At 48.9% G+C, this 21,517-nt stretch overlaps 1 protein-coding gene across 2 annotated transcripts in view; it reads right to left on the bottom strand.

Moving 5' to 3' along the window:
• The window catches only part of LOC144146793 (uncharacterized), a 110,727-nt gene that overhangs the window by 22,893 nt on the left and 66,317 nt on the right, over positions 1-21,517 (bottom strand). The window contains exon 2 of one of the 2 annotated variants that reach the window (XM_077678726.1): positions 19,821-19,875. The gene's annotated coding sequence lies outside the window, so the exon portion shown is untranslated. Of the gene's footprint in view, positions 1-17,691; positions 17,844-19,820; positions 19,876-21,517 lie in introns of those variants that run through there. The other variant, XM_077678727.1, reaches the window with a different exon arrangement.

Below are 21,517 nucleotides of genomic sequence, written 5' to 3'. Positions count from 1 at the left end.
CTGTCGTGGGTGTCTGAAAACTTCATTCCATTACAAGGCATTTAGTGCTACCGGTGAAGAGAAGGGGTGCGGCGGCTATACTGGGAATAACGACAGGGGTAACGAGATGTCGCATGCTTTGGAAATTACCGCCCTGCAAAATGAGCTCCCATCTGAATCGTTTCGAGCCACGTCGATAGCGTCTATAGCTACAGTAAACCCTCATTCAAATAAATAATCAGGACAAAGAACAGGCTTTGTTATGTGCGATATTTCGTTAAAAGCAGAGGTGGTTTCCCCTACGCTCACTGATGCGGCGGCCATGAAACACTTCAAATAAAAGATTTCCCATAGGGCGATTTGGATCAATTCCAGCCACGAAAGACGTTTTTTCAACAAGAAAACGCAAGAATATTAAAGGGACACTGAAGTGATTTGTAAACAATGCGGGATTACGAGCGCAAACTGTAGTCCGGAGTCCCTGGGCCCTGTTTCGACCACTCTGTGCGCGTTTACGCGAAATTATTTAGTAGAAAAATCAATTCGAAAATGCTGTCCTCCTCTCTTTACGCTCGCCCATTTTCTGTGGCGTTTTCGTGTGACGTCAGCAGGAGAGGAGCTGACAATTGGCTGCGCTACTGCACGGCTCGCCGACCTTCCACGACCGAGTCAGTCGGCCCACCGTTTAGTCCGCCGGCCGCCAACGGGTCGTCGCAATTCGCTTGATCAGTTGAAACTAAGCCACAACACGTTTGGGAATGGAAGAATGCGCCTTTATTTACTTCGTTAGTTTGTACACTGTATCTAGCTCCAAGTCAAGGTCGCTTCACACAAGCGCTGCACAAGCGCACATGCGACGCTTCGCTGACTGGTACGCCAGTAGGAAAATATAAGGCCTCTTAAAGGGGGAGAAGAGTGAGCGAAGTCAATATAGGTACTAAGGAAATAAAATCAACTGAAACTTTTACCGTACAGCGTAAAACTAGGGTGCGGGAAGCACTTTTTTGCGCTGGGCGAACAAGCAGAGCGGTCAGCAGCACGACTACGCATCTGCGAACGCTTTCCCGTCTACGAAATGCAATTGCAAGACGTGAGCTATCGTGGAAACTCGGGGGACGCTTACTGCACGAGCGCAATACAACAAATAGTCACCTAAGCTGCTTTAAATACTAAAACTAAATAAAAGTGAAAACTGGTTATACATTATATACCTTCTTTTCCATTGCCGCCAGCGGCCCCCTGTGGCCTAGGCGTCTGGGGTGCTAGGTATGTCATCGGAAGTGTTTTTCCAGTCACAAGTTCGAATCGCCGCGGGTACATGCTTTTTTTTTTATGAGTTAACTTTTTTGTTTTTCGCCGATGTTTTCTGTACTGAGTTCCCCTTTTTTTTGGGCCGCAACGTTCATTGCTCCACGAACTAGTCCACAGAACTCACGCAGGCTGGCACTGCCGCACTAGCGAGTTCTCGTTGGCGTGCTGTTGCCATAAGCACCGACTGCTTGCGGGCAGTGGGCACAGGCGAGAATCGACAGACCCTTGGCCTGGTGCGAACACGCTTTTTACGATACAGGCATGAGCGAGGCAAGCTCCAAATATGGGGGAAAAGCGCATGCATTTGAGCGTCTGCGGGGACGCGGAGGGCGTTCATGCACTGCATAGGCCTCAGATAGTGAATGCTACGATTCCAAGCCGTCCTGGGAGGCTTATCTTATGCATTTTACAGCCGACAACATGGCAGAAGCGCGGTACTACGATAACTGGGATATTGAGAATGCCCATCCAACGACGCCATCGAATGTCAAACATGTTGTTTTACAGACCGAAACCGAAACCGAAACTTGTTTTATCGCTAACCTTGGGCATCGTCCAATCACGGCGCCCCCTCCTCCCAACGTCACAGCTTAGTTTGTGCGGCCGCCGCAAACCGCGCATGGTAGTTTTTCTTCTTTCGCGCTTTGTAAAATAATTACCGATTTGTCAACCGGATAAACGATGAAAAGTGTGCTAATTTGAGCCAGTCTATACAGTGCAAGCAAAAACGGGAGCTTGACAAATTCACTTCAGTGTCCCTTTAAAGGGACTTTCAAATTTTGGGCCTCAGTGACGTGTTTTGGGGGCCTGAATATGTGCCTGCGCTAAAACCGTAATTTGCTGCGTGTTAGCTGCAGGTTAGCATTCAAGGAATGCGATCAAACGGAACTAGAGGTGCCCCTACAGTCGTGCAGTCGTGTGTCTTAGCGGCGGTTGAGGTCGTCGGCCGGCAAGCGCACAAACAAGATGACGTGACGTCATAGAAACGTTGCCGAAAAGTGGCTAGGGAGTCGCCACTGTTTCACGTGTTATCTTTAATATCTCCATTATTGGGTCGACGTTTGCGATAAAATTGGTATGATTGTTATCGGGAGAAAGCAGTTTTTTTTTCTATTTTGTCTTCATGGCCCCCTTAAAGAGTCGACTGGCCTGGTTCGCTCATCCTAAGGTTGTCTGTGGCTCTCTTCGATGCAAAACTGAGGCAACGTAGCGCCTTCCCAAAGAAGAAGAAGAAGAAGAAGAGAAGTTTATTGAAGTGCGTAAGAAAAGTACATAAGTGAAAACACTATAGAAAAAGGTCCCAAAGTCAGTGACTGTAACGGGACCATCGATGAGTTAATGCAGAGGTAATAATTACAAAAAACATTCGCAGCAACAGTGCAACGATATAAGCCGCTTTAAAAAATAAAAACCGGGAATTCGTTTCAAGTAAACAAACAAAACAGGAAAAAGTTGACAACTGACAAAACAATACAAAACAAGATCAGCATATCAAAATTTTCATTAGGAATAAATGACCAAAAAGTGAACAAAGTCCAATAAACAGGACAGAAGGTGGTCTCTTAGGGACGATTTAAATGATGACACGCACATAAATAACGTCACAGCAGGGGGTAAACTATACCCAACTGATATTGCAGAGAAAGTTAAGGTCATTTTGCCGTAATTAGTTTGTACACATGGTAGTAGTAGTTTCTGCTTGATGCAACTATTGTGCTGTTGTTGTTTGCTAAGAAGATGAGGCTGGCATGCTCATTCAGCCTGAAAGCTGAAATATCACACCCATCGATACACGCAATCGCTGCATAGAAAAGCACATCGGTTTCGCGTCTTAAAACCAGTAACAGCAGTTTCCTCGAAGAGAAACTTGTTGAAGTTACGAAGCGACTTTCCGGCTCGCAAATAGCAGGCAGGGAAAACTGTCTATCGGTAACGTCTTCGTGTGTAGAAACCTCGGCGAAAAGTGTAATCGCGTTAAAGACGCGCAACTCTTTTTTTCCTCACCGCGACTGCGTATGTGCGCAAATAGCCTCGCGTGCGACAGTGTATATGACGGTACGGGGTAAAAATAGTTTTATCCCTACAACATCAATGATAACGAAACGCGTTAATGCACGAACCTCAACGAGGACAGTGTCGTTCACCAAAACAGATATAGCGGTGCCCTCAATTCTGCCCCAAGCCCCACTTTTTTATTATCGCCCACATAACAGCAGCATCTTCAAACAGAACTGGCGGGACAGAAATCGCGCCGAAAGCAACGACTGAAAAACGGCGGGCGATTCCTTCCTCAGCTCCATATTTCGCCCAGGCTCCTTTTTATGCTTTCTTCACGACGTCGAAAACAAAACTAAGCCAAAGGGGATGAAGGAAGCAAGAAAGCTGTGAAACAGCACGGAACAAGAGGGAGTCCCACGCATATTGTTTATATAAAACGGTGGAAAAAAGAACGGAAGGAAGGAAAAGACGTAAGAGAATGAAAAAAAAAAGGTCCGGCGTCTTTTGCTTCTTTCGCCGCGGGAAGCGGTGGCGGTATACTTGTTGCTGCATTGTATGCTTGGGTCTTCCGCATAGGCGGTCGTGGTGTGTGCGGGCGTGCGGGTGAGAGGTTGCACTATATCCGGGATGTATTGTACAGTGTACGCACGCTCGCGGGACCCGTCTTACGCAAGCTTGCCGCGTTGGCTCGCTCACGCCTGGTGCTATTTGCGGAGGGCGCGAGTTCGTGCGCCTCTCTGCAAGGTGTTGTGCGTCTGTCTGTACCGCCAGCTTTTCCGGGTATTGGGCACGCACGGCGCCGCGTGCACTAAAGGAGCGAAAGAGAAGTGCGGTATATAGCGACAGCGTAGGAAGAAAAGTGCTTACGGACCGTGTTTGCGTAACGGGATCCCAGTAGGAGTAATTATCCGGGCAGGTAACCCGGTTTCTCGCGTATGTATGAATATGGAACCCTGCTAAAAGAGTACTTACCATCATCCTAATGGCCACATTAAAATATTTATTGCTCCAGTCTCTACTACGGTCTAAGGCGGCTGTTTTGGTCTAAGACCAGGGTTTTCCGTTGTTGCGACCTTACCTTAACAATTTTCTGGCTCAACACACGGAGAGATTCTTAGAGTAAAAAGCCCTCATTACAAGTAATCGCCAAAGCACATGAAGGGTTTGCGAGCCAAAGTGTTGTCTGCATCAGAAACAAGAAGCAGTTGCAATAGCGTTTTGATGCTACGACTATCACCTTCCGTCTCTGCGCCTTGGTTGTCGCGATTCGGCGCTCAGCAATATTGCGAGGTTTTCTAGTTCGTTTCGCAGGACACATGCAGGGCTGTGAAGCCCATACAGTTCCCAGCTAATCTGCGCCCAACTCACAGCGACATTCTACGAACCCATTCTGAAGAACAGATTACAAGTAAACCTAACCACAACTGCTAATGCAGTGACATGTGCAGGCGTTTATGTTTAATCGCCGAACGTACCACTCAGGATCGTCGGCACCGCCATAGAGTTCTGGATCGCTGGTGACTGTTGCGCCGCTTGGTGCGGCATCAGAGGGAGTGCGGCCCATGCTGAATCGTCCTTTTTCCTTCGAGTTTTTTTTTTTTTCTTTTTCTCTGGTTAACTATGGCTTGATGTGTCTATAGCCAGTAATTAAGTTTATAGTGTAGGTAGCTACGTAGGTAGCCGTAACGTTGGGACTTATGACGTGCCAAGCAATGTGAGATTCAGTGTACGTCAAGCTCCGGTACCGGTTGACGACGTCAGAGCTCAAAGCGCACGGTTCGGCTATAACGTCAGGCAGGAATAGCGCTAAGCTACCGCAGTTTTCAGTGAATTCCGCAAGATAACGCTACTGTTGCGCGCCCAGCAAAGAAGGCACTTATTGAGAACGCATTTCTGCTATTCCGTTAAGCGGTACTTACGTAATTAGCGTGCTGAAATTACTCATGTGGGCCTCAGTTCATGCCTCCAAGACACGTTTCCAAATGTAGGACCAGACCGTATTCACTACGTCCCCCTTTAGTCCGTGAAAGCCACTGAGCCGTCGTGGTGTTGGGTGCGCAGGCTCGTCTGGCATTCCGGGGTCGATGTTACGCATGGCACGTTAAATTATGCAAAACCACTTGGGAACACCAGCTCCGATTAAGGAATGTCGTTGGCGCTCTGCAAGCCGGTTGCGTCAGTTTACGCCTGCCACCCCAGCGAGACTGTCAGCCCGCTGCGGATGTAACAATCCAGGGCGAGGTCATCCACATTCCGCTCGCATTACGTAATTACACAATACGCGCACGTACGCCCAAGCGAAGCCCAAGTGTTGCGCTTCGCAACATGTGTCTACTCTTCTCCCCGTAATTTTCGCCGACGGAGTCAGCCGGATAAAAAAAAAATAGACCAGCCCGCAGTCACGCCGGAAAAACCACGACGTGAAACCGGGCTCTCGCTTCGCACAGCAGCCGGTTTTCGCCCCGCGCGCCCGCGAAAAGGGTTAAGAAAACGAAGAGAGTCTCGCTACTGATCGCGTGCCACACGTCCCTCTTATGTATTTCTTCTTTTATATCTTTTGTCTTAGAAGTATCCCGCTTTCTGGGGACGTTCTCGCTGAGGAGCACCCGAGCAGCAACTCTTATCACGCCTCGTTCCCAATGCGTGTATACCTGAAGCGACCCGTATTTTCTGGCCGCCTATCCCACCGTAAGTAGGTTTCGAGCCTGGCTGGGTACATCTTTTTACACGGCGTGCGCAATTGATAAGAAGCCGTAGCGGCACAGTTTTTCACGCGCTGCTTGAAGCACGGCACGAGCGTCTAACGGTGGAGATTGAAAGTGCGGTGACCTGACGCTGATCTTCCAATTCCAGTAAAAGCAACTGGCTCGCCCCCTTGGGTCCTCAATTTGGCGTACGTTGGACCCGTTGCATAATGTTCGGCGAGAGAGGAAGGGTGAGACATTTATGGCGCGAGTGACACAATATGCAGAAATCACAACTGGAGCGAAAACCCCCAAAATCTACTCACTTTCGGTTCATGCAAAAACTGGACGTGAAAGTACACAGCCAACATGTCTTAAGAAGGATGAATATTTAGGATGAAGGATTTACAACTTTGAGTTGTCTCGTGTCGTACAGTCTCTGTATAGTGAAGAAGTGCATACAGGGACCTTGCTGCACATCCATCATTTATCACCCACTGAAGTGGTTTTTGAACTCACTCGCCCCCGTCAAGTTTACCGCTTTCCGAAAATCCGGGAATCTTCTGATTCTCATAACGCGGGGAAGTGGGGCGCGGTGAGCAACCTTGTCATCTCGTGGCTATAAGTGGCATGTTAACTGAAGACTAGAACTTGACCGTAGCAACGAGCTCTCAAAGTCAAGCTTCGAACTAATGTCTTGGCTGTGATGCAATACAGTGGCACGGTTTCTGGCGTAGTGAGCATGCCACAAAGATCAGCTGCAACAGCAAGAGATAAATTCTACAGCGAAGCTGTGTATGACAAGAATGGCATCACCTTTGTGTTGTGCGTGCGCCGACAAAAACTACGTGACACCCCGTGCTTCATCTTGATTAAAGTATACCTCCCACGTAAGCCGCACACTCTTGTGGGAGATTGTTCAGGGTTTTAAGAAGGTTCCACGCACAATCCTAGAAATTCTAACCTCCTCTAGTCCGCGTTTTTCTAACATAAAGGGAAGAAACTATTTTTCATCTCTATGCGCATGTCAAGCTTCGTCCTCTTTAAAGAAACAGCATCTGCCTCATACGAACTTATGCAAAATACATTTCTGAGCGATTGGAAAAAATAGTAAATGCTCCACGCCCCTCTTCTAGTCCAAACGCCTGCCGCATGAACTTACTGAACTACTTCTTGTCTGGTTTGGATACATCCACATTGAAGTAGGCGACGAACAATCTACTAGCACCCACTAATTGGGCGTATATATTTGTGGGTGATTGTCCGGGAATGCATAAAGGCTCCCCCCACCACGCTAGGAATGCCGGCCTCCAAAATAGTCAAAGCTCTTGCAACATAAACTAGATGAACCTAGATGAACCAGACTGGTTTGGAAATTTCCACATTTAGGGCCCCCGAAAAATATCTGCCACTGCCAGGCGAACTGCGTGCACGCAAAGTTCTTAGGTCAGCTTTGGGTGTGTCTTCGGGTGTGTATATGGTAAAGAACAAGTATCAGTCTCGTGTCTGTGCTCCACACGCATCGCCAAAGTTTGGGGTTTCGATATCGCCCATCCGAAGGAACTATAGAAGTCGAGGGTTTGTAATGTTTCAGCGTTGCTGGACATCCACAAAACGTAGTGAAATGCACCCTCAACTTTCCTAGAAAACTGTGTTTTAACCTGCTACGGAACCACGCGCACTGACTAGATCTGTCCCACTGGACGCCTGATGAGTTGCCGTGGCGGCTCCACCTCCGGCCGCCCCGACTTCGGGTTGCACTTAGGCTTTCGTTACAGCATGCGAAACAGGCTATTAATTTGAATCTAAACTCGCTTAGGAGGAAGCTTCAGCTGAAGCATGTCTCCTCGCGCCATAAAAAGGGCAATTTGGTGACATGTACTTGCCGCAGTGGCTCAGTGGCTAAGGCGTTGTGCTGCTGAGCCCAAGGACGCGGGTTTGATTCCTGGCCGCGGCGGCCACTTTTCTGATAGGCGCAAAAAGCGAAAACGCCCGTGTGTTCCAGATGTCGGCGCACTTTAAAGATCCCGAGGTGGTCGAAATTAAGCCGGAGCCCTCGACTACGGCACGCCTCATCGCTTGTGAAGTGGTGCGCGCTAAACCCCATAATCAATAAATCAATCAATCAATCAATTGATATACATTTAAAAGACGAATACAAGTCGGTGTGCGTGGCGCAGGATGGCTTAATGGTTAACGCGTTGCAGCTCCAATTCGGCTCACAAACACGAGGACAATGCACACGCACACACCGCCGTGCGGATGCCTCTGTATGTGCGTGTGTGTGTGTGTGCAGTCAGGAAACTTGTCGGGACGTTGACACTAGCATGAACAACTTTCTTGACGAAACTTACTCGTCATTTTTTGCTTGCTCGAATAAACATTTACTATCTCTCATCTTTTGCTTTAAACTAGCTCGTTTCCTTTAAACTGGTACGTGTAAAAACTGGCTTTCGTGTTCGATAAGCATCTAAGATAAGCTGGCCCGGCTACCCGGCAACTACGCGGCCCAGGTAGACCAGCGTAACTCGCCATTTGTTCGCCTTCAAGTTTGGCCTAGTAAGGCGCGTCGTATATGCGTTGGTTCGGCGAATCGTGCACACGTCATTGCCTTTCACGTAGCTCTTATAGGGGACCCCGTAGATGCGGGACTAAGTAAGTAGGCGTCGTTTTCTTCTCGCATCAAGTAGCTCGCGAACGCTTCCGGCGTCGAACCAGGTTAATACATGTAGATTGACGTAACCTAACACAGCGCCAATCCCATGGCCCAACATGCGTGTTCTCGGTAAGCGGGCTTAATTGCTGACACACCTGCAATCATTATCCCATAGTGTCTTTTCTTTTTTAATCGTTTGAACCCCGACACTTATACAATGTTTATATTCCTCGCTACATCAAGAGGAGGGACTCTCTGACGGCGCACTGAACGCTCAGTAAACAGGGGCACCTAAAACACGAATCGCCTTGTCCCAGATCTGGCGATGGAACAGGAGAGGCAAAAATTAGATACGGCCAGGTTTTCTTCTTTTATAAGGTATTAAACACAGCCATTGGCATGCGGGCAGACACAAACTCGGGCACAGTTTCTTCTCCGGCTGAGTTTTGCGCTCCAACCTTCATTTTTTATTCGCCTGCGTAGACTAAGCATTGCCAAGCGTGCGGTTTAGTGCCGAGTAAGAAAAATAAAGAAACAAAAGCAACGAGCCGAGACGGGGTCAGCTGGAGCCTGCGTGGACGTGCGTCGACTGCCGAAACCGTCGTTTGCCGATGTCGTCTCGCATCGCGAAGAACTACGGGGCGTATTATTTCGGCCCCGCTGGCTCCCTGAAAACCGCCCCATTTGCTGAAAGAAAAAACGCATGAAGAAATTCAGCCAGCAGCTTAAATTGATTCGTGCTTGTAGGTATAGAAGAAGGTGCGGGAGTGAGTGCGCGTGTCTGCGGTCATAGACGTCTTCTCCACCTCATTTTCTTCCACACAGCGATTCCCGCAGACGATCATAGGAAGACCACTAAAGCGCGGTGGTCTGATGATGGCCTTTTCTACGTGCCTGTCCTGCGCTGGTGGTCCCGCCGTGTCCCAGTTTGTCGTTCCGAGTGTAGCCCGAAACAGCTGTTACAGGCTCGTATGCGATTCCCCGCGGCGTTTCGTACTAAGCTTATTGATTCGAGAACGCAAATGTTTCAACGAAATGCGCAAAACGAGACGCACAGGATGAAACTAGAGCGCAGCTTCACACGGGGAGCACCTCAAACGGCGTTCGACTTACGCCTTGAGCTGGACCGGATTCCAGCGTCATGTCAAGCATCAAATGTGATGTCAAGCGCGCCCCAGGCGTACCCAAGGCCTGCCTTATTCCCTCTTCTTTTCAATTCGCGATTTGTTATTTGCGTGTCCGTTGCGTCCTCTATATCTTCTAAAGACGATAGTCTTTCTTGAGCTGTTTGGCGCGAAAATTCTGCTATTTAAGCCGTCCATCTGTCTGTCTGTCTGTCTGTCTGTCTGTCTGTCTGTCTGTCTGTCCGTCCGTCCGTCCGTCTGTCCGTTTGTCGATTGGGCCGCCCGGCCAAAAGAGAAAATACTTTTGAAACTAAAAGTTTATATAGTCAAAAGTTTTCCGAACCTTTAAACCTGCTAACATGCTTGTCAACTTTGTCCAGCAAAAGGAATACATTATGCGTATTTGAGGCAAATACGCCTAATGTTAATGTGACAAAATTCCAGTCACGTATTTTTACAAAAACAATACGTGACTAGAATTTGTTACCAGATGAATTGGTTAGCATACGAAACAACGATTTCTTTTTCTCCCGTTTTTTTTTTTTTTTTTTTTTTGTCTACGAGAACTAGTGCTCTTGAAAAAAGTGCATGGATGTGCAAATGTATTTTCGTCCTCTGTTCTGTTCATGTTGCGTGTCCTCCCTACAAAAATGCCCTCGTGGCGATGCAGGTGCAGTTTAACCTGGTTATAACGAACACTGATGTAGCGAATTTTCAGCTATAGCGAACTAAGAACGAACTTTGGTTGGTCACGCGTCATGTCAATGACACTTATTCGTTTATGACGAAAGTGAAACTGTGAGAGCGGGACGCACTGTCGGATACAACGAAAAAATATTTGACCGGTAGGCTGACAAGCTACTGGGGAAAAAAGCCCGGCTTCCGCAACTGCAGAAGTAGAAAAGACCCCTTTGTTTGTGGACACTGTGGAAAACTTTATCCTGCTCAGTGCTGTGAATAGTCACCAGAACAGGATCATATCCGTCCCCGAAAAAATAGGAACGCAGGCCTGTCTTGTGAAATGTACTTTGTGCCATTGTAATTTCCCTTTTCAAATTCTGGTTCATTGCGCTTGAAATGCCACAAGGTGAATGATAAGGGTCACATTGTTTATAGTAGGTTTGAAGATTAAAATAATGCGTTTTTGTATCAAGTATTTTTGCGGGATCCAGATTACCGTTTGGTATGCACGGAGTTTTAGCTCTACTGTTAGAACGAATATCGGATATAACCAATTAAATTACTGCCCTGATAGTACTTCGTTAGTATGAGGTCCGCCTGCATGGTGTAAATAAATAAATAAATAAATAAATAAAACATCAATGCATAACTCATACTAATCAAGGTTCTTCATACTGAAAACAGTTGTGCACTTGATAGCCTTCAGCGTTTCTATAGCTTTTTCGGGGTGCTCGCTACGAGTAGCGATTTGCCTCTTATTTCCCCACACCGAGTTGAAGAAACACCGGTGAAAGATAATATTATAGTGGAGCGTCGGCGAGCCTCCACGTAAACACGCAGATTTTAATGATGCGCTGCAGACGACCCCTGGAATTTCCCGCGACGTGTTTCCGGCACACAAGAGTGGTTCGTGTCAGCCTGCGGCTGACGTGTGAGTGAAGTATTGCGGGCAATCCGAAAAACTGGTTTTAAAGAGGAAACTGAGCCGTTACTCTGGAATGCACAGTGTTGCATTTTTTTATCCCTCTACTTTATGTTGGCGTTTTTTCGCGGTGATTACTGTCCCTCAGGCTTAAACTGGTCCAGGGACTAGATAACTACCTTGCGAAGCCTGTATGTACACAGGCCTCGTCCTTAAGTGAGTCGGCACAAATTTGCATATTTATAACGGCAATCGCAGCCCGTCCTATTGGAAGCGCACTATTATGGATGAGCGAAACTCCAGCCATGCAAATCGGCCGTGCCTGTAGATACATGCCCTAAATGTTTATTTTCAACGCGACCCACTTGTGTCGGTTCAACTCCAGACGGGCTGCGCGTGCCGATAGATCTCTCTTGTATAATCCTATTTTATGCGCGCATTTTTCGCGTGTAATGTAAATGAGTTACTCAGAAACTGTGCTCGCTCTATCTTTCCCGGCCCGAACTCGCAGAAGAAAGCGCCAATCATAATGTTCCCTTTTTTTTTTAGACGACGTTGCGGTTTGACGCGACGATGCTGTACGCCTGACCTATGAGGCGCGGTGTAGTGATGGGCTGTCGGCCAGTTAGGCCTCCTGTGTTTTGTCAATTCCCAGTCACAGGAATACCGCAAAAACCTAACTAGAATTCCGGTTGTACAACAAAAATTGGCCGCATATCTGCTCCTTTTGTTGCAAATGTCGCCGAAAGACGATGGTCGACTGGCGCCCCTGCCAAGTAGAAGCCTCCCTTCTCTTTCCCGCTCACCTCTCATGCTGTTCCTCTTCTGCCTCGTTCCTCCCAAGATAACACGGTTTGCTCAAGTCAATTTAAATTTACCGCGTTCCACTGCTCCAAGTCGGGTGTCTCGATGCCAGCGCTGCCGCACGGCGGGGACGCGCGTAAATTGAGGCACCCTACTACAACGTTTATAGAACCACGTTGCCCTACTCCACGGGCGTTCCAAGCGGAACGTGGATACCAAATAGTGGAAACTTTCGTTGCTATCGCCGTTTGATTTCTTAAATGCCGCCAGGAGGTAGCGCTGGCAACAGCAAGCGACGGTTTTCTGCCGTTGATGTAGTATTTCATTCGCTATCGAAAAAAACCAAGAATCCATGAATTTTTTAATAAAGAAAAACTGCAAATATCACTTATTTATTGATTTGCTGCCTCATATGTGCGCAATGTCTTGTCGTTGTTCAAAAGTGTCGACAAGTACGTCTGTTTCACTTCGGTCGGGTGGCTGAATCGAGTCCCAGACAGACAGACACACATACAGACAGACCGAAATTGCTGCGTTTAAAGTAGCCCAAGAAAGGCTATCGTCTTTAAAAACTTTGTTGTGACAACAGAAGTCCTTTTGTTACGACAAAGCCATCTGTTGTTACGACACACATTTTTGTGGTAACGACAGTAAATTTTGTCAGGCAAACATTCCTGTAGCCACAAAAGAACTGCCATTTACGGTACTCGTCACAATGGGCAGTAACATTCAAACCATGTGCAACTACTGATGGAACATTATGATCGCTACAAGACAGGCGTTCGGCGTGACTAAACATCAGATTTTGGACCGGAATACGACACATGACAGAACACGAGAACTTAACGTTGCACGTTAACGTGCAACGTGTTCAGAAATCTTGCTGTAGTCCAGGATTGGTCCATTCGTGGTGTACGGCGTTTGCATGTACCAAATTGATGCATGTCCCAGACGGGTATGTTCCAATGCGGGTACGTACCGTCAACAGCATAAGTTTACGGACCACAAAAGCACCAATTCTGTTTTTTTTTTTTGACGCGCGGCAGCCAGGGGTAGTATGCGCAGTATTCTTGCAATAATTTAGTAATCTCACAACATCTCACATTTATAACAAGGTTTGTAATATGCTACTGGAAGAGAAATAACCTAAAATTGCCATTTTCGTGGTCCATAAACGTTTGCTCATGGCTGTACATACATATAGAACGCACTACATACGCAAATAGCGGCGATGGTGGGGTCTTCATTAAACCAGCCCGCCAAGTCAGCCATAGTGAACAATTCCAACAAATCATCATCACCAGCATCATAAATTCCTGGATGAAAAATGACCAGCTGACTGCTCTGCGTCTGGTACTCTCTCGACGTTCTTTTTAATTCACCCACAAACGCAAAAACAACAGGCCTGACCGCTTGAAATGCAGCTTGAAATACCGTGCCCAGCGGCAAAGCGCCTTAGCCAACGACCCACCGCTGTGGCGGGTCAAAACGCGTGGAAAAATCTCTGAAACTATACAGCGGTTCATTTTTCACCGGCTGAGCAAGTGACAAGTTATATTTCCTTTCGAGTTGTCGCAAAAGCCTCTCACCGGAAGCTCTGGCCTTGGCACAGGCTTTATACGCAGCCTACGGCGAGTGGCAGTAGAAATGAGGCCCCAGTAGAGAAAGTGCCAAGTATCACCGCTGATGAATCTCGTAGATATCGCGCTTTAAGTGCAGGCCTGCCCAGCCTGTTCAATTTCGCCGAGCTGTCGCAGGCGCGCTCGAAGTTGGCAATGGTGAAATGGAGTAAAACCCAGAGGGACTGCGCAATGGACCTTCAAGGTATGAAACCCACTCGGCCGCGCACTGCATGGTTCCATGCAGATAACAGTAGCACGTACGAAGCATTGAGGCGAAAAAGATAAATGAGAGCGAAAGCACTTCACGAAACGCGTATACATACGTTGTTTTTTTTTTTTTTTTTTTTCTAAATTGCGAAATTTCGCACTGCGCTCGGACGGGTTCTTCGTGCGTGGAGAGTTTCTAAATGTTGCGCGAGCCGCTTGGGAAAGCAGCGCTCTCGGCGGGGTCGCGGGCAGCACGTAAGGATTACGCGCCATCTCCGGCGAGAAACCGACAAATCGTTCCAAGGATTTTAAAATAGCGGATGCAACTCGACGCCACGCTGTTGAGCTGCATTGCACTTTCCGCGTCCCCTTTTACCCACCGTATCGTACACGAACAAAACACGCGCTATTATGCGATCACCTGCGCCCCGCTTATCAGATTTTCCGCCTCTAAAATCTTGTCCTTCTACGGAATATCCAGGCCGGTACGCGAGCCGACTTAAAAAGGGGATTTCTGTTTCAGCGCTGGAGGCTATACTTGACAAGATTTGGATTGGAGGAAGAAGCTTGCTTCTGCATCCCGCGTGCTGGAGGGGAACAGAAAAAATGGCCGCGTATGTGCCTTCGTTCGCCTCCCAAGAGATTCCCCAGTGGCCAGCACCTTTTCTGAAGCCGGCAGCTGGCCCATCCAGCTTCTCGCCACGCAGACAGCACTGCAGCATGTGGAGCGCCTCCACCGAGACCAGCCTACGCTCGAGATGATATTCCCGCATGGGCAGCATGGCCGCTCTGTTTGAAGACTACGTTGAAGTCCCTCAGAGGGCGTGCCTTCTGCCCCCACCGCCACCTGCAGCCGTAACCGCGCTGCCAGGAGTTAAATGCCGGGCGAGACTGCCAGAGGTCGGGATTCGAAAGGAAGCAGCTGTAATTATAGACCTGGAACCGCCGGGACATCACCTAGTTTACACAGATGGCTAGGTCCTTCCAACAGGCCTGCACTGTCCCGGCTGGAGGAGCCCACCGGCAACCGTTCCCCACCAGCTCCACAGCGGCCGAGCTGGCTAACAGCGGACATGTTGCTGGAGGATCCATCACCAGCGGCCAACATCTTCTGCGACTCCCGGACGGCGCTCCTCCACCTGACGGAGGCATTTGTTCCACGGGGACGAGGCGCCCATCTCGAGCTGTCTCCGGTTGCCAAGCTGCGCCACCTGCTGCAACTGCATTGGCTTCCTGCCCACGTCGGCATACCAGGGATAGAAACTGCAGATGAACTGTCCGAAGCAACCAACGACTCCCCTATCGTCCCCGTCTGCACGTCCCTGGTGCGATATGATGTGGCCAGGGATCCCATCACGCTAGACGTGGCCACACGCCACCTCTTCAGAAAAGTGGCCTCCAGTGAGATCCCGCGGCTTTTTCCCCCTCGTGGGCTAGCACAAGCACTGCGCTTCCTCCTCCTCCGACTTTTGACCCAGTGTTTTAACACAGCAGCACGCCTCCACAGGCAGAGTGGCAAGGTCTCGCCCACCTGTGCACACTGCCAAGACCATGAGACCTCGGAGCACATCCCCTGCACCTGCCCTATGCTGGTGCCCGGAACAGACTTGTGTCTGGGTGCCGGCGGCTAGGGCTACCGGCGAGCCCCGCAAATGACATCCTGCATCTTTGGGGGCCCCTCACGCCGCACCGAGAGGCCTTAAGGCTCCTCATGACATACCTCCAGGAGGCAGGCCTCAACACCCGCCCCTGAACTATCAAAAAATAATCCCACGCACCTACCCACCCACCTGTTTCCCGTTTTGTATGTGTGTGTTATGTGCATGCGTGCGTATGTGTATGTAATATTCTGTATGTAGTCTGTGTGTATGTATGCAGTCTGTACACAGTCTTTTCATCGCCTGTTGTTTCTTTGCCCTTCCCATTATTTCATTGCCCTTTCCCAACCCTTCCTTTCATGGCTCTTCCCTCCCCCGGGTGAGACCTCTGCCCTCTGCTGAGAGGCAATATTTCACCATGTAAACATTACCCGTTTAATAAACACTTGCTCTCTCGAATGATTCATCTTGGACGAATCACGATAGTCTTCTGCTGCCGCTGACACGTAACTGGTTCTCCTTTCTTACACTCCCACTTATCATGCTCTTTCATTGCCCTCTCACCCCTCACATGATGAATGCAGTGGAGGCTCGTTTAATTGAGTTAAATTTTGCGTTTTGCCGCGTTCACACCGCTCGCGAACCATTTGTTTCTCTGTGCGAGTCTTTTTCTTCGTTTGTTCTTCCCGTAGCTAAAGCCTACACGTCTTGCTTTACTGTACGATTTTACCTCGCCTGTCTTCAAGACCGCTTCAACGCGTTTTTGTATTTGCTCTGGTACAAAAACACTGACAATTATTACACTCCCTAATGCGAAATTTGTGCGCAAGGCGAACTGCAGTCTTGTCGGCCATGACGCATATCGGCTGCGTGTCAGGCAGTGATGTCGTGATCAGCGAACGCAGGGTGGCGCGCGCTACTCTGCTTTATCTTGCAGCGCGTCGGCGCCACCGGCGAGATGTTCTTGCAAATCGTGTTTGAACGTCCCGCGCAAATGTCACGTGGTTCCGATGAGCCACGAACGAATTTCAGCGTCTGGCGAAACTGTGTGGGGGAGGGCGCTCTTATGCGGAGACGGACGGCGAAAGTGTGAAGGGGAGGCAGTGAGAAAGATGACGCCATAGCAGTACATGCCGCCCTCCCTCTCACATGTTCGCCCCACTTTCCTCTGCCGTTTTTTTTTTTTTTTTCTGTCTTCGCTCCCACGATTACAACGCCGTCGCCATCGCCGCCGCTAAACCGCAGTAGCGGCCGCCGAAGTGCTTGCGCACTAAAACCAATCCAACGAGCACTTTTTAGGTGCGGAGTACCTTAGGACCGCACAATGTCCGTCCTCGTCCGTGCGCATAGCACTTACAATCGCAAAAAATCGCACAGGCACCGGCAGGATGCGAGCCTGTGTCTGGTAGACCAGACAGAGTTAATGTCAGTCGTCTTACCCATTGGGCTACCACAATGTCAAACGGCTTACTTCCTAGCCTGTAACGGTGCGGAGCACCCTAGGGCCTCCCATTGTCCGTCCGCGTCCATCCGTCCGCACACCACCATCAAGCGAAAATCAAGCGAAATTCTATTTGAGCCGTGAGTTGCAGTTTCATTTATGGAATAATCAAGGTGAGACTCACGACTCAAATCGAATGACGGTCGGTGCGCTAATCGGATGACACTCGGGGTGCAACTTGGATGTCATTTCGAGTCCCCGTACTCCGCACCCTCGCCAACATTCACGGAGTGGAGATCCTGCCATTTTTACTAAAGCAACGCTGGTACTCTCTGCTATCTGCTCACATTTTTCCTAGAATATTTGACTATATATGCATCTCCACATAATTCATGATAAATTATGTGGACATGCATGAGCCATTTTCACCTGAACAAGCAGGAGAGCGGCCCATTTGTTGGCCGGAAGGCAAGACTGACATGCGGACAGGCGGACAGACGAACAGAAGAAAGTTTTCTGGTTTGGGTAGCCACAGAACGATCATATAGCGCGTTCAAACTGTGCCTTCCCTATAGGCATGCAAGGCGCGGTGGGAAGCAAAGTTTTTCCCTCTTTTTTTGCGGTTCGTCTTGCGACGCAACATGTGTAGTGCCACCATACGTACCGTATACGGTCACTTGTCTCGTGGGAGCTGGAATTAATGACCACGTGTATTATTATTCTCCCTCTGGAAACAAGCCTTGCGTGCGGTATCGCGCGTGCACACGTGAGTATTTCGACACGCTGGAGTCCAAACTTGGCAATGCGCCCTTTCGTGGCGAATGGACCGCGTTCTTCCTGCCGCCAGCTTGCAAATTGCGAACGGTCATTTCGCTTTGGCACGACTTATCACGTTCGGAAACGGACGTCTTTACATGCACGCATTACGCCAGCCCACCGATATAGCCGAGCTGTTGGCGCAGAGGACGGTTATGTCACCGCGGAAAGGCGAGTACATTGCCAACGGAACCTTTATGTGGCATACAAGACAACCTTCTTCACCCACTCGCCAGTCTATGCGGCGGCTTGTCTATCTTTTTTTGTTGGTGCTATTTTTTTTTTGGCCGCGGACGCCCTGTGCTGGGAACAACTCACGCTTGTTCTTGTATTTAAAGTGCCCAGATACAAAAGCACGCGATGCTAATCGCACGACCTGCGTAAGCGATGTTTCCGTGTCTTTCTCCACCCCTCTATCATAAAAAACTGCCGGCGGGCGCAAACAAGCGGCGTCTTGAAGAAAAAAACTAAGCGCAGAACCTTGCTGATAACGCGCGGTAAGCCATTAAAGCCCTGCGAAATTTCGATGCCCACGCGGACTGCCTCCGAGCTATTTATTGGCTTCGAGCAGCGGAAGCCCGTACAAGTTCCCAAGGTTGGTACAGCATTTCGTTCTTCTGGTGTCACGGCGCGAAATAGGAGGTGAAGAAGAGAAGCGGCCCGCATATGACGGCACATTTATCGCATCGCAGAGAAAGATGCCCGTCTGGCTACGAGCGAAAATTTGTCAGCACGGGTAATTAGTCGTTGTTGCGAGCTGCTCCTCACCAATCGGGTGGAGATGACTACTCCCCACTAACGTCATGAATGGAATGATCTGTCAGAAGAATGTGACCACGTTAATTCGTTGATCATGGGATTTAACGCGCTTAACCTTGGCTATTGGAGAGCTCCAGGATTATTTTTGACCACCTGGAGATCTTCAATGTCCGCTGAAATCTCGGCACACGAGCGAGTTCCCTTTTCAAGCCACTGCCGCTGGGGTCGAACCCGCGTCCTTGAGCTCAGCAGCACGACACCATAGCCACTGAGCCCACACGGAGTGTAAGAATAGGAACATGTTGCCGTACTACGTAAGAGGCAGTGCGTGTAGGTCATCTCACGCCTTACTATCGTGTAGACGGCACCACCACCACCACCATCATCATCATCATTATCACTTTGTTTTTTGAATAAGGTTCTGATTACGACTTTGGCGGTTGTACTGACGGCGACTCTTATGGTGATACCCAATATCCACTAATGGAGGTCAGGTGTTTTGCCAAGGTGGAGTCCTGTGCCTCGAAGGTGTCGTGTTCTGGCCGCTTCTAATGAAGGTTCGCGTCCACAGCATGTGTTCTGTGTCCGCATCTTCGACCGGAGCCGTGCAGAAGGGGCAGTTCTGTTTGCCCGTTACGCGGCATAGTGTTAGCGCGCGCTATAACGCCCCTCAACGTTCCGATTTATTCACGACGACTTCTACACCAAGCACTTCAAGGCCTTTTGCCACGCCATATAATGGTGCAGTAAATGGATAAATTGATTCCTACTCCATTAAACACCCATTCCTGTGTGATGGCAAGAGCGTATCCCGTCGATAAAAATCGTAGCAATGTATCATAGCCCTTCTAAGAAAATGGGTCAGGTTGAACTCTTGTAAACGTAGTTATCCTAAGCGAAAACCAATGCACTATTCATGGCGAGACTGCGCGACCAAGCGCCGCAAGAGCAGCCGTTAAGCCCTCGCCCAGTGACGTGGTACAGCAGTGGCGAGGCTTCGAACGAACGCAGCTGCGACGCCGCTTCACAGCGGATCACGTGGCATGACGTATCAACTGCCACACTTGCGTCCCTGAGACTCAAGGTCATTACGGCATGATCTACGACTTCTCGAGACATAGCCTAGACAGCTTTCGCTCTAAAATTGTGTAACGTATGGTTGTGCTCCCTAGTTTTCAAAGTTTGCATTTCTGGTTTCGGATATTATAATACGCTTACCCGCTGTTTTTACCAGCCCTGTCTTCCAACCGCCTGCAGCCGCTGATGTGGGGTGCTGAAAAAAGAAAAAAAAACATAAATATGAGAAAACCGTGCCAGTGTATTTCGGTGCGTCAACATAACACTGTCGCCACAACTCCACAATTTCTCGACTGGCAGCAAGCCGGGACACTCTGCTACCCTGGACCAGACAATGCTGCAAACAACACAACGAGCAGTATTACGGAAAAGAACAAAAAATATTCCTTGTGGCGCTTACGTCTGCATAGGTGTTTTAAAGGTGAAAACCTGGCGACACTCATTAAGAAAGGACTTTCAAAGCGGAAACACTTTGTGGGACCGATGGCGTCCTGTCAAAAAACTAATTAATTTCCCCATAGACCAGTTCGTTGACCGAAAAGCTGTGATAAGATCTCTGGACAAACTGCGCGTGCGGCAAACCGGGCTTCCATAGTGCCAAACCGGTTACGGAAAATCGCGAAAAATGAACTGTTCGATCATGAAGGACGTGTACAATATTATACCTTAATCTTGTACACCACGTATCGGTAGCATTAAGATCGTTCGTGGACGCGCTTACTTAATGCGCGAAAAATCATCGCACGGGTTCGCTCTTCGTTTGCCATTTGAGTCTTTGGAGATTTGACGATCGATTGGAGGCATTTTCAGCGAAGGTTGGGCTCACGTTTAGCTTTGCTTCTCTCAACTTTCCTTAAAAATTAAAGGTAATTCTTCTTTTATTTTTTTTTCTCCTTAAAGTGGCGGCCATTTGCAGTACCTGACAACAACAACCACATCTACACCTAAGACTTTCGCGGTAAAAGGCCGCGAAAGCGAAATACAAGTTCGCTACATGAAAAAGACGGGGTTTGTCCTGATTACATTGATACAGATTTTATCTGCAGCTTCATACAGATAGTAGAGATATTAAAGCAAACATGTGAAGCAGTGGCGGCTCCCCAACCAGTCTCCGGCGTTTTCTCTATGATGTCACAGAACCTTTTTTGTGTCGTTGGAAGCCGCCTACTATAATCCACCGCCTGGGCGGTGCACTGGGCGATTGCAGTATAAGCCCTCTAGTTCCGTTTGGTCGTGCCACTTCAATGCTAACGCGCCGTTAACCCACTGATAGCTATTTTTTAGTGCGGACCCACATTACTTCATCATCATCACATCATCCTACCCAGGCCCACTGCAGGACAAAGGCCTCTCCCACTGACCTCAAACCGCTCCTGCCCTGCGCTGCTCGAGTGCACAGTTCACCCCCGAAGTTCCCTATCTCATCCCTCCATCGCGTTAATGGCCTTCCCCTTCCTCTATACCCATCTCGTGGTATCCACTCTGTTAGCCTAAATGTCCACCGGTTTTCGGTTCGTCTTACTTCACTCCCGTCCATATTACGTCACTGTAGCGCGAAATTTCAAATTTTAGCAATATCCCTCGAGTTTGTGCCGCTAAAACACGTCCTTGGTAGTTGTAATGGAGCTGAGCTAGTTACCAAAAGCTAGTCATTTCAAACTGAACGCAGCTGTACTTTGTCTTTACGGTCTCTCTAAAACCAGTGCGCAAGCGACAATGCACACAAACAAAAAAACGCCGCTGAGAATTCGGGGAAAGACCCCAAGCAGACAGCAGCGTCAACGGCCGGCGGCTTCTGAAATTAAACGGCCTCCCTATGCGTGCGCACACACGCGCCT

Source organism: Haemaphysalis longicornis, unplaced genomic scaffold (assembly GCF_048455015.1).
Source record: "Haemaphysalis longicornis isolate Haplotype H1 unplaced genomic scaffold, Haemaphysalis longicornis Haplotype H1 scaffold_7, whole genome shotgun sequence".
Classification (NCBI taxonomy): Eukaryota; Metazoa; Arthropoda; class Arachnida; order Ixodida; family Ixodidae; genus Haemaphysalis; species Haemaphysalis longicornis.
Note: the sequence above shows the minus strand (reverse complement) of the source record. Positions and strands in the feature narration are given on the sequence as shown.